The sequence below is a fragment of the Phoxinus phoxinus genome (genome assembly GCF_949152265.1).
Source record: "Phoxinus phoxinus genome assembly, chromosome: 16".
Classification (NCBI taxonomy): domain Eukaryota; kingdom Metazoa; phylum Chordata; class Actinopteri; order Cypriniformes; family Leuciscidae; genus Phoxinus; species Phoxinus phoxinus.
In genome coordinates this window covers 7,082,150-7,095,426 of record NC_136891.1, presented here as the reverse complement: position 1 = coordinate 7,095,426, position 13,277 = coordinate 7,082,150, and positions in this window count along the sequence as shown.

The following is a 13,277-nucleotide window of genomic DNA, read 5'->3' as shown; positions in this document are numbered from 1 at the left end:
ACTCCGTTTTAACACTAAAGTTTCTGTCATTTTAGTGTGTGTCTGCGTGAGGTAATCGCAGCTGCTAGCTCTTGAAACCCCGCCCTCTGGAGCAGCTCATTTGCATTTAAAGGGCCAAGCACAAAACGGTGCGTTTTTGCAAATCCTCAAAAAGTGACAACTTTAACATGCTATATAAAAATATATGTGGGGTATTTTGTGCTAAAACTTCACACACACACTCTGGGGACATCAGAGATTTATTTTACATCTTGTGAAAATGGCATTTTACCACCCCTTTAAAGGGCTCTTAACAAGAGTTCATCCGTCAAATCTTAATTTACCGACAGCAGCTTTTAAAGATTGGATTTAAAACCTTCAGATGTTCACAGCTCATATCTCCATTTCTGTAAGTTACCGAAACTTCACAAAACGCAACACACGGTAGACGTGTTTGTGCAGCTCAGAACGGGTCTATCGCACTGTGTGACGTGACAGACAACTAGGAACACGTTCCAATGATCTATCCAAAAAGCAACAATATGCAGCCTTGTGAATAGACTTGTGCCTATTTGCTTTTGACGCGCTGTGACGCGCATCTTGCCGGTGTAGAGACTGTTCATGATGCTCGGGATCTCTGATTATCATAATTCCCTGAGTGTATCTTGATGGAAATATAAAGAGGCCTTAAACTCCACACTGTAAAAAATATCTACTTGGTTCTACTTAAAAGCATAAGTTAAGCAGCTGCCTCAAAATTTCAAGTAAAAACAAAATGGATTAATGAATTGTTTCAACTCATTATTTTGAGTCTTGTTAAGCTGTGAATTGCCTTCTGCGAGTCAACATGACTAAACAATTATTGTTGTTTCAACTTTGCTATGCAAGTTCAAAATAAAGTGAACTCATTAATGAGCATTCTGTTCACTTATCCCCATTAGTGGGTTCAACTTAGTAATTTCAATTAAGTAATGTCTTTGAATTAGGGTATCAAGTTAAGATGATCTAAAATAATTTCTTGTTTTAACTTAATTATAAACACACACACATTTGTGTATAAAACATTTTTTTTATTAAAACCAATGTTAAGCCAATACAGCCAATACAACACTATTCATATTCACCCAATATAAAATACTTTCCATTAAACACATTAGCATTTAGTTCTTACACAACACTCTGTCTCTGGTAAGTTTAATATCAGTTTCAACTGTTTTATATTTTAATCAGCACAAAGATTCATTTAAATTTTACTTTTATAAATCATTAATCTGTGATGAACCCTGTTTCTGTGTGTATTTGTTTGTGGTGTGTGTTTGTATGTATGTGTATGTGTGGTGTTTGTTTGTGGGTGTGTGTGTTTGTGGTGTGCTTGTTTCTTTGTGTGTGTTTGTGGTGTGCTTGTTTCTTTGTGTGTGTTTGTGTGTACAATTTATTTATTTTTTTTTTATTAAAACCAATGTTAAGCCAATACACTATTCATATTCACCCAATAGAAAATACTTTCCTTTAAACACATTAGCTTTTCCTTACACAACACTCTTTGTCTTTGGTGAGTTTAATATCAGTTATATTTTAATCAGCACAAAGATTCATTTAAATTTTAAATTTCAATATTTATACTTTTATAAATCATTAATCGTCTTAATCTGTGATGAACCCTGTTTCTGTGTGTGTGTTTGTTTGTATGTATGTATGTATGTGTGTGGTGTGTGTTTGTTTGTGTGTGTGTATGTGTTTGATTGTTTGTGTGTGTGTGCGTGTGTGTAAAACTTCAGACTGCAGCTGGTTGTTTTCAAATATTTGAGACTTGATACATGTCAACAGAAACAAAGCAAAAATGAATTCCAATCGTATTCTCGGGTGGGGCATGGTTTACAAATTGTACCTCAGGAGCTGGTTTCGGATGCCGTGGACTCTGGCAGAGGCTTGATCTGGTTTGATCTTCATCACTACCCTCTGAAGGAACTCAAAGGAATACTTCATGGCTCGTGGATACTCAAGGTTAACGCAGTAGATGATCCCCAAATGCATGGCAAAGCTGGATGGCACATCATTAAAGTTGTGAAGCACAACAGTCTCCTCAACCACAACTGCCTCATTGAAGACCTCACGTGGAAATGCATCCTGGTTTTCACCTTCATAGCCTATCAACAGGCCAAGTTGCATCCCCTCCATGGCTGCAGTCAGAGTCTCACCATGGGCCTTGAAAAGCAGAAGAAAAAAATAGTGTGAATGTTTGGGTCAAGAAGTGCATGCTCTGCAAAGCTACTTAAGTCTCAGTGATCATAAGCCTTGTTTTCAAACTAATAAAATAGTCTTGGGCTTTCAGTTGTGAGTGTGCATGTTTGTAGGGGCAATGTTGCAAGGTTACTGCAAGGGTGAAAACTTCAGTGTCCACTCAGATCTGGGTTAAGTGTATGTTGCACTGGGTTCTCTCCCCATCCCTATTCTACCCCTCCTTTCTCCTCCCCCAACATTGTTCTACCTCTCCCTCCTCCCATCACCACTATTCCACCCAACCCTCATCCTCCCCATCCCTATTCTGCCCCTCACCCATCCCTGCATCATCACTATTTTGCTGCCACAGGACTTTATCAAGACCCATGAGTGTATCTAATCCAAGCTCTGTGTTAAAGGTTGTTTGTGTGTTTGTTTGTTTGTGTGTGTGGGGTGTAGTGAGGTGAGTGGTGTGTGTGTGCACGCAAGTGTATATGTGAGTGGGTGCGTTCGTATATGGGCTGTTGTGCATGACAGAAAAAGGCCTTACGTCACACATCCTGATGATGTCTGATGGCTCTTCTCTTAGGTAGTGTGGCAGACCCAGCAGAGCAGCAGTCCTTCTTTCGTTTGTGTCCTACAAGACAAAAATAAGCAGTGTTGAGATTTTATTGCGAACATCTGGTGCCCAATTTTACAATTCTCAGCTCGTCTACTCACGTCTTTCTTCAGACAGTCCAAAATGGCTTTCAGTGCAGGCTTCTTTGCCGACTTGGTCGCAGCTTCGTACACTTCCAGCAGTCTTGGTGTCAGGTCATCAAGTCCGTCGAGGAATGACTCAAGAAGGTCTGTGCTTACGACTCTTTTGAACTCTGCCCGAACCTGAGGAGACAAAAAAGACAAAAAGGTTAAGAAATTAGAGAAAAGATTTTTCAAAGCATAGAGTCACAATTTAGTAAGATAAGGTGGTCTGTTGTCAAAGGCTTTCATCCACTCAGTAAAACTAAACACAATCCTCTCACTTATCTGTATGCACATTCACGCCACCATTCGGACTAAAAAAAAACACATTTCTGAACGGACCACAGTACAGTATCAGACATCTCTCTAGTACTTACTGGAGAGAATCTCATACATTGATATCCAGTCATTGGATTATGGTAAGTGATTAATCTTAGGCTGTGTTGTCTATTGTTATACCTGTCTCTCACAGAACATGGCCAGCCATCTAGCTATGACATCCCCAATGAGAGGTTGATCCCCTATGATCTCCTTTCTGCGCTTGGAGAACGTGGCAGACATCAGCTCATCTATCTGCTGGTGATCTGGGTCTTTTTTCAGCACTTCCATCTGAATTTGATTGCACAAGAACAAAGGGCACATACTAAGACAAAATAGTAGGCTTCACAGACACAAAAGCAAAGTGTAGGTAGTTAGTATAATATAGGCAGGTATGTATGCAGTAATATTAGACAGGTGTGTATCCAGTAATATTAGACAGGTATGATGCGTACGTGTGATGTGTGATGTACCTCCATCATCCTCCGCTTTTCTTCCATGTCTTCATCACTGAGTCCTTCAGGGGGATCTGGACAGTCAAAAAGTATTTATTTATTTTATTAATAAATTTATTTATTTCCCCAAAAAATAAAATAAAAATTCTTAATGACCCCAAACTTTTAAAGGTGTTTAATGTTACAAAAGCTTTAGATTTCAGATAAATGCTGTTATTTTTAACTTTCTATTCATCAAAGAATTTTGAAAAAAAACTGTACACCTGTTTTCAACACTAATAATGATCATGGATGTTTCTTGAGCATCAAATCATCATATTAGAAGGATTTCTGGTGGATCATGTGACACTGAAGACTGAAAATTCAGCTTTGATCACAGGAATAATTTACAGTTTAAAATATATTAAAATAGAAAACAGCTGTTTTAAATTGGAATACTATTTCACAATATTACTGTTTTTGTTTGTATTTTTAATCAAATAAATGCAGCCGTTGTGAGCAGAAGATAAAAATCTGACTGATCCCAAACTTTTGAACGGTAGTATAACGTTATTTGGCCTTGACATTCGGTCTATCAGAAATGGTGTTTTCTACAACAGTTTACAGTGAAAACTGGTATTGTCTCAGATGAAGCTTTATCAACCGCCTCTGACTGAACTAAAAGACTGCAAACGTGTTCTAGCTAACATTAACAGCCGCTGAAATGTGCCTCGCTTAAATGACATCAGTTGCCGCACATATCAAAAGGTAACGATATGATATACGTTAATCGCGTTATTGGTTTCATCAACGCACATTCATAATATCTACAAAACACGAACACTTACCAATAGCGAAGTTGTTCACGCCAACCCGATCGTCTTGTCTGATGGAAAAATGAGGCACCCGGCCGTTTGAAGTGACTGCTTGCAGGCGCGAAAAACGTGCTTGTCTCGTGGCCTCGTCGTCTGTAGTCTCCCGCACATGCGCGAAGAGCTGTCCTCCACTCAATTTAAAATGGCAAGTTCATTCAAGCACCTGTAATTTGTGATTCATTGAAGTAACTTATGAACCTAAATTGAAAGATTGAAAACTCAAACAATTGAGCTGAAATTTCATAACACATTATGTTATGTCTGAGTTAATGACATATATAAGTTATCATAACTTTTTGATCAGATTATTTTTTACAGTGCAACAATCTTTTGAAAACAGAGTGTTTTTGCCACACACACAGTTCAGCGCTACTACTGCGCTCCAGTGCTCCTTTCATTGATGCAAGAATCAGTCAGTTCCCACTTCCCGCCCCGAGCGTAAAGCCTAACGTGATTGGTTGAAGCGATAACGTGCTACGATTGGCCAGCTCGATGTGGCCGTTATCTGATTGGCTTGAGTAGGCGGTGGGTGGAGTCCACCTATTTGTGGATTTCTCTGCACGTCTGCGCTAGAAGTGTTTCAAAATCCACAAATGCGTGAGGGGATTCACAAATGCACAGGAACCGATTCACAAATGTGTGCAGCGATTTACAAATGCACAGGAACCGATTCACAAATGTGTGCAGCGATTTACAAATGCACAGGAACCGATTCACAAATAAATGCCAGGCAGAGTTGTGTTTGAAAATAAGAAAACATTTGTAAATGTTTTATTTATTTGCAAATCTCATTTTATTTATTTGTGAATTTTATAATTTTTTGTGAAACTCTTTACATTTATTTGTGGATCTTAATCTATTCATTTGTGCATTCGATAAATTTTTGTGAATCTCTTTACATTTATTTGTGAATATTAATCTATTTATTTGGAATATTGCAACAATAATAACCCCATATATTCCCAGCTGATTGATACAGGAATGGAGACACTCCAAAGTTGGGCATTGAACTGAAGTTGTGATAGTCTTTATTTCCTATTGTGATGGAACAAGAAAAAAAATGCAGGGTGGGACTTGATTTTGTCTATCAGGAACTGATTAGATGCTTGGTCACTTATACTAAATGCAATATTCCATAAAAAAAAATAAAAAAATTGGCCATTTTGATTTCATGGTGACTAATGTCGCCATTGTAATATATATATATAAACATGTTTCTATTGTATAATTCAAATCAAAGCTTATGCGTATAATTATGCATATGTCAAAAAATGTGCCTTGATCTACAATACATATCTGAAGATGATAAAACGCTACTGTGTAAGTCATTCAAAAATATTCTACTTTATCTTCCAGAGATGAACATATTCTAGGACTGCAAGTCTATAAAATTATTTTACAGTATTGGAGTCTCTTAAAAAGGAGGCCTGAAGCAATTTTATCAATTTTTTAAATAGAAGTGTCATAAAACACTTCAGCTCTTACACATTTCATTTTCCACTCCCAACATTATTTGATCCTGCATGTGAGAAAATTATTTGTCGCAGTTTTAATATGCCATGAGTCTATCTAGGAGTCATTGCATATATTGCGTGACTGAATAAAGTGCTAAATTACCAATTGGCAGTTATGATGAATAAAAATTAAGGTGTGTGTGTGTGTGTGTGTGTGTGTGTGTGTGTGTGTGTGTGTGTGTGTGTGTGTGTGTGTGTGTGTGTGTGTGTGTGTGTGTGTGTGTGTGTGTGTGTGTGTGTGTGTGTGTGTGTGTGTGTGTGTGTGTGTGTGCGCGTGTGCGTGTGCGTGTGCGTGTGTGTGTGTGTGTGTGTGTGGTGTCCTGGTAAGTCCCCACAAAGATGGCAATACGAGAAATCTTTGAGCTTGTGAGGAAATGTTTTGGTCCCCATGTGGAAAACAGCTTATAAATCATTCTAAGTGATTTTTTTTTTTTGAAAATGCAGAAAGTTTTCTGTGACGAGTAGGGTTAGAGTTAGGGGATAGAATATACAGTTTAAACAGAATGTACAGTATAAAAATCATTGTCTATGGAGAGCCCATAAAACCTGAAAACCCAACATAATTAAATTGGAGCAAGAGTAACTGGGGTAGTGACTTTATTGCATTAGAGATGTTTCACTTTGCTCACAGCTGATTGGTTCAATTTGGGTTTGAGATCTCTTACACAGAACATAACCTGCGCCGGAGCAGTTTAGCCGTGGGTTGTACGTTACTATGGCGATGAACACTGCTAAAAGCTAAGCCACTTTCCTGGTACAGAAAAACCAGGGTAGGCGCAAACTAAACTGACACATAGCTATCATCCACCTAAACCGGTTTCATGGTATAGGCCCCAGGAGAAAAAAAAAAGATGCAGTTTGGCTATAGGTGACAAAACTGCACATTTTATTGCCAAAAGCAGCCAGCACATTATGTGAAGTGACCTTCACAATACTGGTGAGCTATATCAGCTCCGCGATGAGTAATGGGACTCGAGTGCATCCAATCACAACATTGCATTATTAATACAGAATCTCTCCACTCGCAAAATAGCCTTGGATTCCCATCCTCCCACTAACCATGCCAACACACACACTCTCACTCTCTCTCTCTCTCTCTCTCTCTCTCTCTCTCTCTCTCTCTCTCTCTCTCTCTCTCTCTCTCTCTCTCTCTCTCTCTCTCTCTATGTCTATCCTTTTCATTTTTTTTTACTCACTCACATTTGTTTAATAATTGATACAACAGTTCTCGAATCTGATTGGCTGACAGCCTTTTCCAGCCATGCGATAATCTACCAGTATCACCATTTCATTTGGTATTGAGTAGTTGGTATTGGTTGGTTACTTAGTGATTGTGATTTCGACTTCAGTAAAGGTTAGCTACATTATTACACCAGATGGCAGCAAAGATGTCTATATGAGTGAGTCAGTAGCGAAGACTTTTATATTGAAAGGGACTGAAACAATAATGGGGACTTGTAAACAATAAGATGCAACTTACAAATGCATTGACAAGCACTGTCATGGGAAATGCCCTTAACTGTTTAAAGGACAAAGATATAATTTTCTTCAGCGGACATAAAAACAGATTTTTTGATTATGAATATAGTCTACTCCAGCACGTCCCAAAGACTTGAATGAATTTAAGGTCTGGACTCAGAGGTGCCAATTCATGTATTGACAATGTAAGAGTCAAGCACTCTGTAAAGTCTCCTCCAGCACATCCCAAAGACTTTCAATGAGTTTAAGATCTGGTGATCTGGAAAATTATTCTTCATGCTCCCTCCCAACCCTTCTTTCACAATTTGAGCCTGATTAATCTTGACATTATCATCCTGGAATATGAGCATAATGTGTCTTCCTACATGGTTGTTTAAGAAATGAAATCAAGAATTGTTGCCGAACATATAACATGATAGAAACATAATAATCACTGCAATAATGACCCAGTCCTAGACTCTAAACCATTTGTCTATTTAAATCCATAAAGCGACTTTTTGCCGTTTTGCAGTGTATATACAATTTAGAAATAGGCTTATACAATATTTTGTTACATACAACACAAAAAGAAAAAGACATTATCAGATTCCAACCCTTTACATGTCATGTCGTCTAAACAGTCTTCCTCTAAAATGGTTTGAAACAACTTTTTGGTCTTATTATTATTATTATTATTATTATGCATGAAAGTTTACCATTTTTTGGTCCTTTTTGCAAGTGAATAAAGTGTGAGAAGAAGTTTAGCAGAAGCTAAAGTTGTGAAATCTGAATGTAATCCTATCAGTATTCCGGGGAGTCGTGTGGGCTATTGCGTTCTTGATCATGGCTTATATGCAGGGTGGAGGTGATCCATCAGATTCCCAGTGAGGCAGAACCAGCGTAGGGCCAACTGCATCTCAGATTTACTGCTACTGAGAGCCTGTGGTGGTTAGAACTGAACTGAGACCTGAAGGGAAATGGTTAGGAGGCTAATATAATTGTAATATAACGACTGTGTTAACGTGTAAATAGCTAATTATATTAATATAATTGATCTTATCAATGTAAAGGGAACACATTGATTACAAGTAAAGGGATTTAATTTGATAATATTAGTTAACTACAGATAGACAACACACTCTCATTGAACAATATTAAAGGCTACAGCATTTATTAATCACATTTCAATTTAATTTCTACATTTATTGTAAAGTGTTACCGATATAAAACATAATTATAATAGTGGATATGGAGCTTTTGGTCTCGGTCTGCAGTAAATTGAATGCAATCTACTATCTGATCATGTAAGCTATATGCAAAGTAAATGAAAAGTTCTAAACAATACCAGTAAGCAGCTGTAATGTTGAGATTAGGGTAAAAAGCGGTCCATTTTCAATCCCCGAACTGTCTGAAGTCTTTTATATCCTGGTATTAACCTGTCTGGCTCAAATTCCAGATAATTGTTACTCGAAGAGCACAAAAAGCTCAATCAATCTCCCATTGATCGGTAAAGCAGCGAATAAATGGAGCTAAAGGCTAATCAGATGGTAAGCCTCTGAAAGAAGAAGCCTCTGTCACTTTTTCGTGCTCCTCCTTTGCATTTACTGGCAGAGCAGAGAGTGAGACTGACACGACAAACGTTTAGGTCTGCCTCTGCCTGTTGTGTAATGGCGCTTTTCCATTACCAGTACCAGCTCGACTCGTCTCAGCTCGTCTCAGCTCAGCTCGGCTCGGCTCGCGTTTCGCTCCGTTTTCCATTGCATAGTACTTCCACAATAGTACCTGGTGGTCGTCATAGCGACGCGACACACACCCGCTACCCACACACACAGGACAATGGAGGAAATCGAGTGTATGCTGTTTTACATAATATTAGTAATGGGTATATCACGCAATCTCTGGCAAAACTATTTAAAAATGCCGGGTTTATTCAGGATACTCCGTCTGGCGCGTGCAATGATGGCGCAGTGAATAGTGACGATTCTCGCTGACCAATCAGCAGTCTCCCGCGTGTCACGTCACGTTTTAGTATCGCCTCAGCTCGCCTCGGCGCGCTTAGAACCTCGCCGGAGGTGATACGAAAAAAAGTACCTGGAAGCAGGTACCGGTACAACTTTTACACAGTGGAAAACCAAACAGAGGCGAGTCGAGTTGAGGTGAGGCGAGCCAAGGCGAGCTGGTACTGTGCAGTGGAAAAGCGCCATAAGTGTCGCTTTGCATTTTGCATTAAAGACGGAAGAAAATAAACAACCCAAACTTTAGCTTTTCCACAGAAGCAGTTGGATTGTGGTGAGTGTGTGTCCCCTGGTGGTCATAGCCGGAACTGAATATACAATTCACATATAGCTTTTCACTTTTTCTTCTTTTGGTAAAATACACTGCCCGGCCAAAAAATATATATTTAAAAAGTCGCTGCTTGGATTTAAATAGACAAGTGCTTAAGAGTCATTGATTGGATCATTATTGCAGTGATTATTTTGTTTCTAGCATGTTATATGTTTGGCAACAGTTCTTCTAACCCTAATTGATGGAGTTTGTACTTTCCAAATAGTAGAGACACTAAACCTTTTTGCCCTTATCCACTGACCTTCGGTGCCCCTGAGGTGATGTCAAATCACCCGCTCAACCATTCTCCAATCGTCATTTTCCAGTGTCATTAAATGCCTCAGTGGAGTAACTGCACCAGTGATATTCCTCCTTCCAGATCATGTCATAAATATAACATTTTAAATATGAATTATGTAACTCTACCCATAAAACTTTAGACTTAAACTTCAAAACTGGATTTTTACATTGAAAAGGTGTCGCCTTTGTCACCTTTCTTTCACCTTTGTTGCCATTGGCTTTAGGATTGCTTAGTTGGGGACATTTAATTCAACAATATTATTGATCTGCCTGCATTGAAACCGTTATATGAGAACTGAACTGAGACGATGGACGATGACATCACGGTTTTCTCCAGAGCGGCTATATATATAAATTAACTAAATTAATAACTTTTTTACAACAAAAATGAACCATCACTGAACTTAGCCTACTTAAGCTGGACTATGATGCCATTTTCTTCTTGAAACAAACTTTGTTGCATTATTTTCCTGTTATCTCTGTAAAGCTGCTTTGAAACAATCTGTATTGTAAAAAGTGCTATAAATAAATGTGACTTGACTTGACATAGGCATGCCATATTTTTATTTGGAAGGTAAAAATTTGTATTTGGGGGGAGTTTACTTAATGATCATGAAAATTGAATGAAAAAATTGTGCTTATGGTGCATTTTCTTTATGTGCATTCACAAATATATATGCTATTTTATTTTAAAACAGGAATAATACCAAAATATTAAAGTAAACATCTAACCATATTTGCTCTTTCTGACTTGAGAGCAGAACGTCACTGAAACTAACTTCAGGCATTATTCTCACAAACCACATAGGTGTGTTGCACTTTAAAAGCTTTGTTAATTACTTAGGAATCATTTATGGCAAGTTAGATCATTGTCAAGGCCCTTGGGCAAGTCAGGGGCTACATTAATATGTGATGAACAGCATTATCTGCTAATTTGTGCAAAACTGGGTAATTCTAATGCAGACTTTAAACTTTGAATTCTTATGCTCTATATACACTGCAGATATTAAATTGTTAGTAATATCAAAGTCATCTCATTTGGCAATCAGAATAATTATATAGTGTTAAGTGTTAATGACTAATAGAATATAGGTACAGCAGTCAGGCCTCTCATTTGTTTTGTTCATTCATAAAAAATACAGTGTTTTAAATATCAAGAAACCCTTTATCTGAGTTCTGAGTTTTAAACTGTACATTTTAACAAATCTGTTGCACAGCAGGAGATGTGTGTTATTTATTTTCCATGCATTTTTACTTGGAAAAATAATTATTCTTACAGTTTTTTACAATTGCTATGACAGTTTTTTCAATACATTTAACAAGTTTCCTAAACTCTTAACACGGTTAGCACAACATCAGTCTTTGTAGGCTATACAATTAACACATTTCTTGTTGCTTTGACACAAAATGCATATAGTTAACACAAATTTAAAATGCTTGAACTTCTTTTACACTCAAGCTCAACCAATACCAAAACAATGTAATTTTACTGCCAAATTTACAAATGCTTTCACACTGTATGTCAGAACAGATAACATCATGTTCTAAACATAACTTATATAGGCTAAAGTCAAAGTGAACAGCTGTTCATATTATGAATTGAAACACAAATATATTCCCTGTATTTTATTCCATTGCTACTGAGAAACAGCTTATTGAAGTTATGCAAATATATAAATTACAGCTGATTCCCATCCAGAAGCACACTCAGGTGTTGAGGTTCTTTCAATCGCATGACCATATGTTATAAAAGAGGACTCTTTGGGCTGATCGTGTGTGAAAAAGGAACAATATAGAGCAACACAAAGAGAGAAAGAAAGAAAGAAAGAAAGAAAGAAAGAAAGAAAGAAAGAAAGAAAGAAAGAAAGAAAGAAAGAAAGAAAGAAAGAAAGAAAGAAAGAAAGAAAGAAAGAAGCCTACACGAGGGAGAGGAAGACGAGTACCAGGACAAGGGAGAGGAGTTGGGCAAGGACAAGGGAGAGGTATATCTTGCAGTAATGTCCTTGTGCAAATAAAGTCTTTACTGCAGGAATTCTGTTTTTCATAAACTGTACATAAAGCTACTCTGAGATGGTCATTCATTTTTTGTATTGAATTTCTGCAACAAAATGCATGTATTTACTAAACCCAACAAAACAAAAATGTAGATAGGCTTCAAAAGAAACTACAGTGCAAAACACAATCTATGATCAATACAATACTGTCTATTGTATAAGGGCAGACCTGATACATAACATAATGCAGTTTCTGTAACTTCAGCTGATGTTAGTGTTTTTTTTGTCATTGTGTTATGATTGACTAAATGTTCCTGTTGGAAGAGAACATGTGTTAGTGTTTTGAATAATTATTTGATTTTGAAACATGTTTGCAGTGTTTTGTTAGATATAGTGTATTGTGTTAGTGTATTATTGTATTTTGAAAATTAGTTTTGGAGTTTAGTTTACAGTGTGTGATTTTGAGCATGAAATTAACCGTTTTGCCAATTGTGTGTTTTAGGTGTGTTGGTGTGTTAAGAGTTTAGGAAAATTGTTAAATGTATTGAAAAAACTGTCATAGCGATCGTAAAAAACTGTAAAAAAAAAAAATCCATAGATTTACATTGAAGGAGGGACCCAAGCCATATCTATACAATATCATAGAGACTCTGATCTGGAGCAGTGTTGGATAAAGTTACTTTAATAATAATTGCATTACTTAGTTACTTTTTATGGAAAGTAATGTGTTATATAATTTTTTATTACTTTTTGTCACCTTGACTAGACTTGCTTGTTTATTTTTTAATAACAACAACAAAAAAGTTATATCTATCTTTTGGCAAATACTAAAAGTGAACTGAATAAGCCATTAAAAACACATGGCAAGTGTGATGTTTAACAAAAATCATGTGTTGCTTATTGGTATGGTTGAATTGAATCATCGAAGGTCAGCAGCAAATACATTGCTTATTAAAGTGACAAAGTATATTTCTGTAATTTAACATATTTATTTATTGCAGGTTTGCCTAATATTCTGAGTTTGTGTTTTACCGTTTTATTCATTTTGAGAAATATTGATTTTGAGCAAGTGAGATGAGTAAATGCATGTTCATATTTACTCTACTACAATAAGCATCA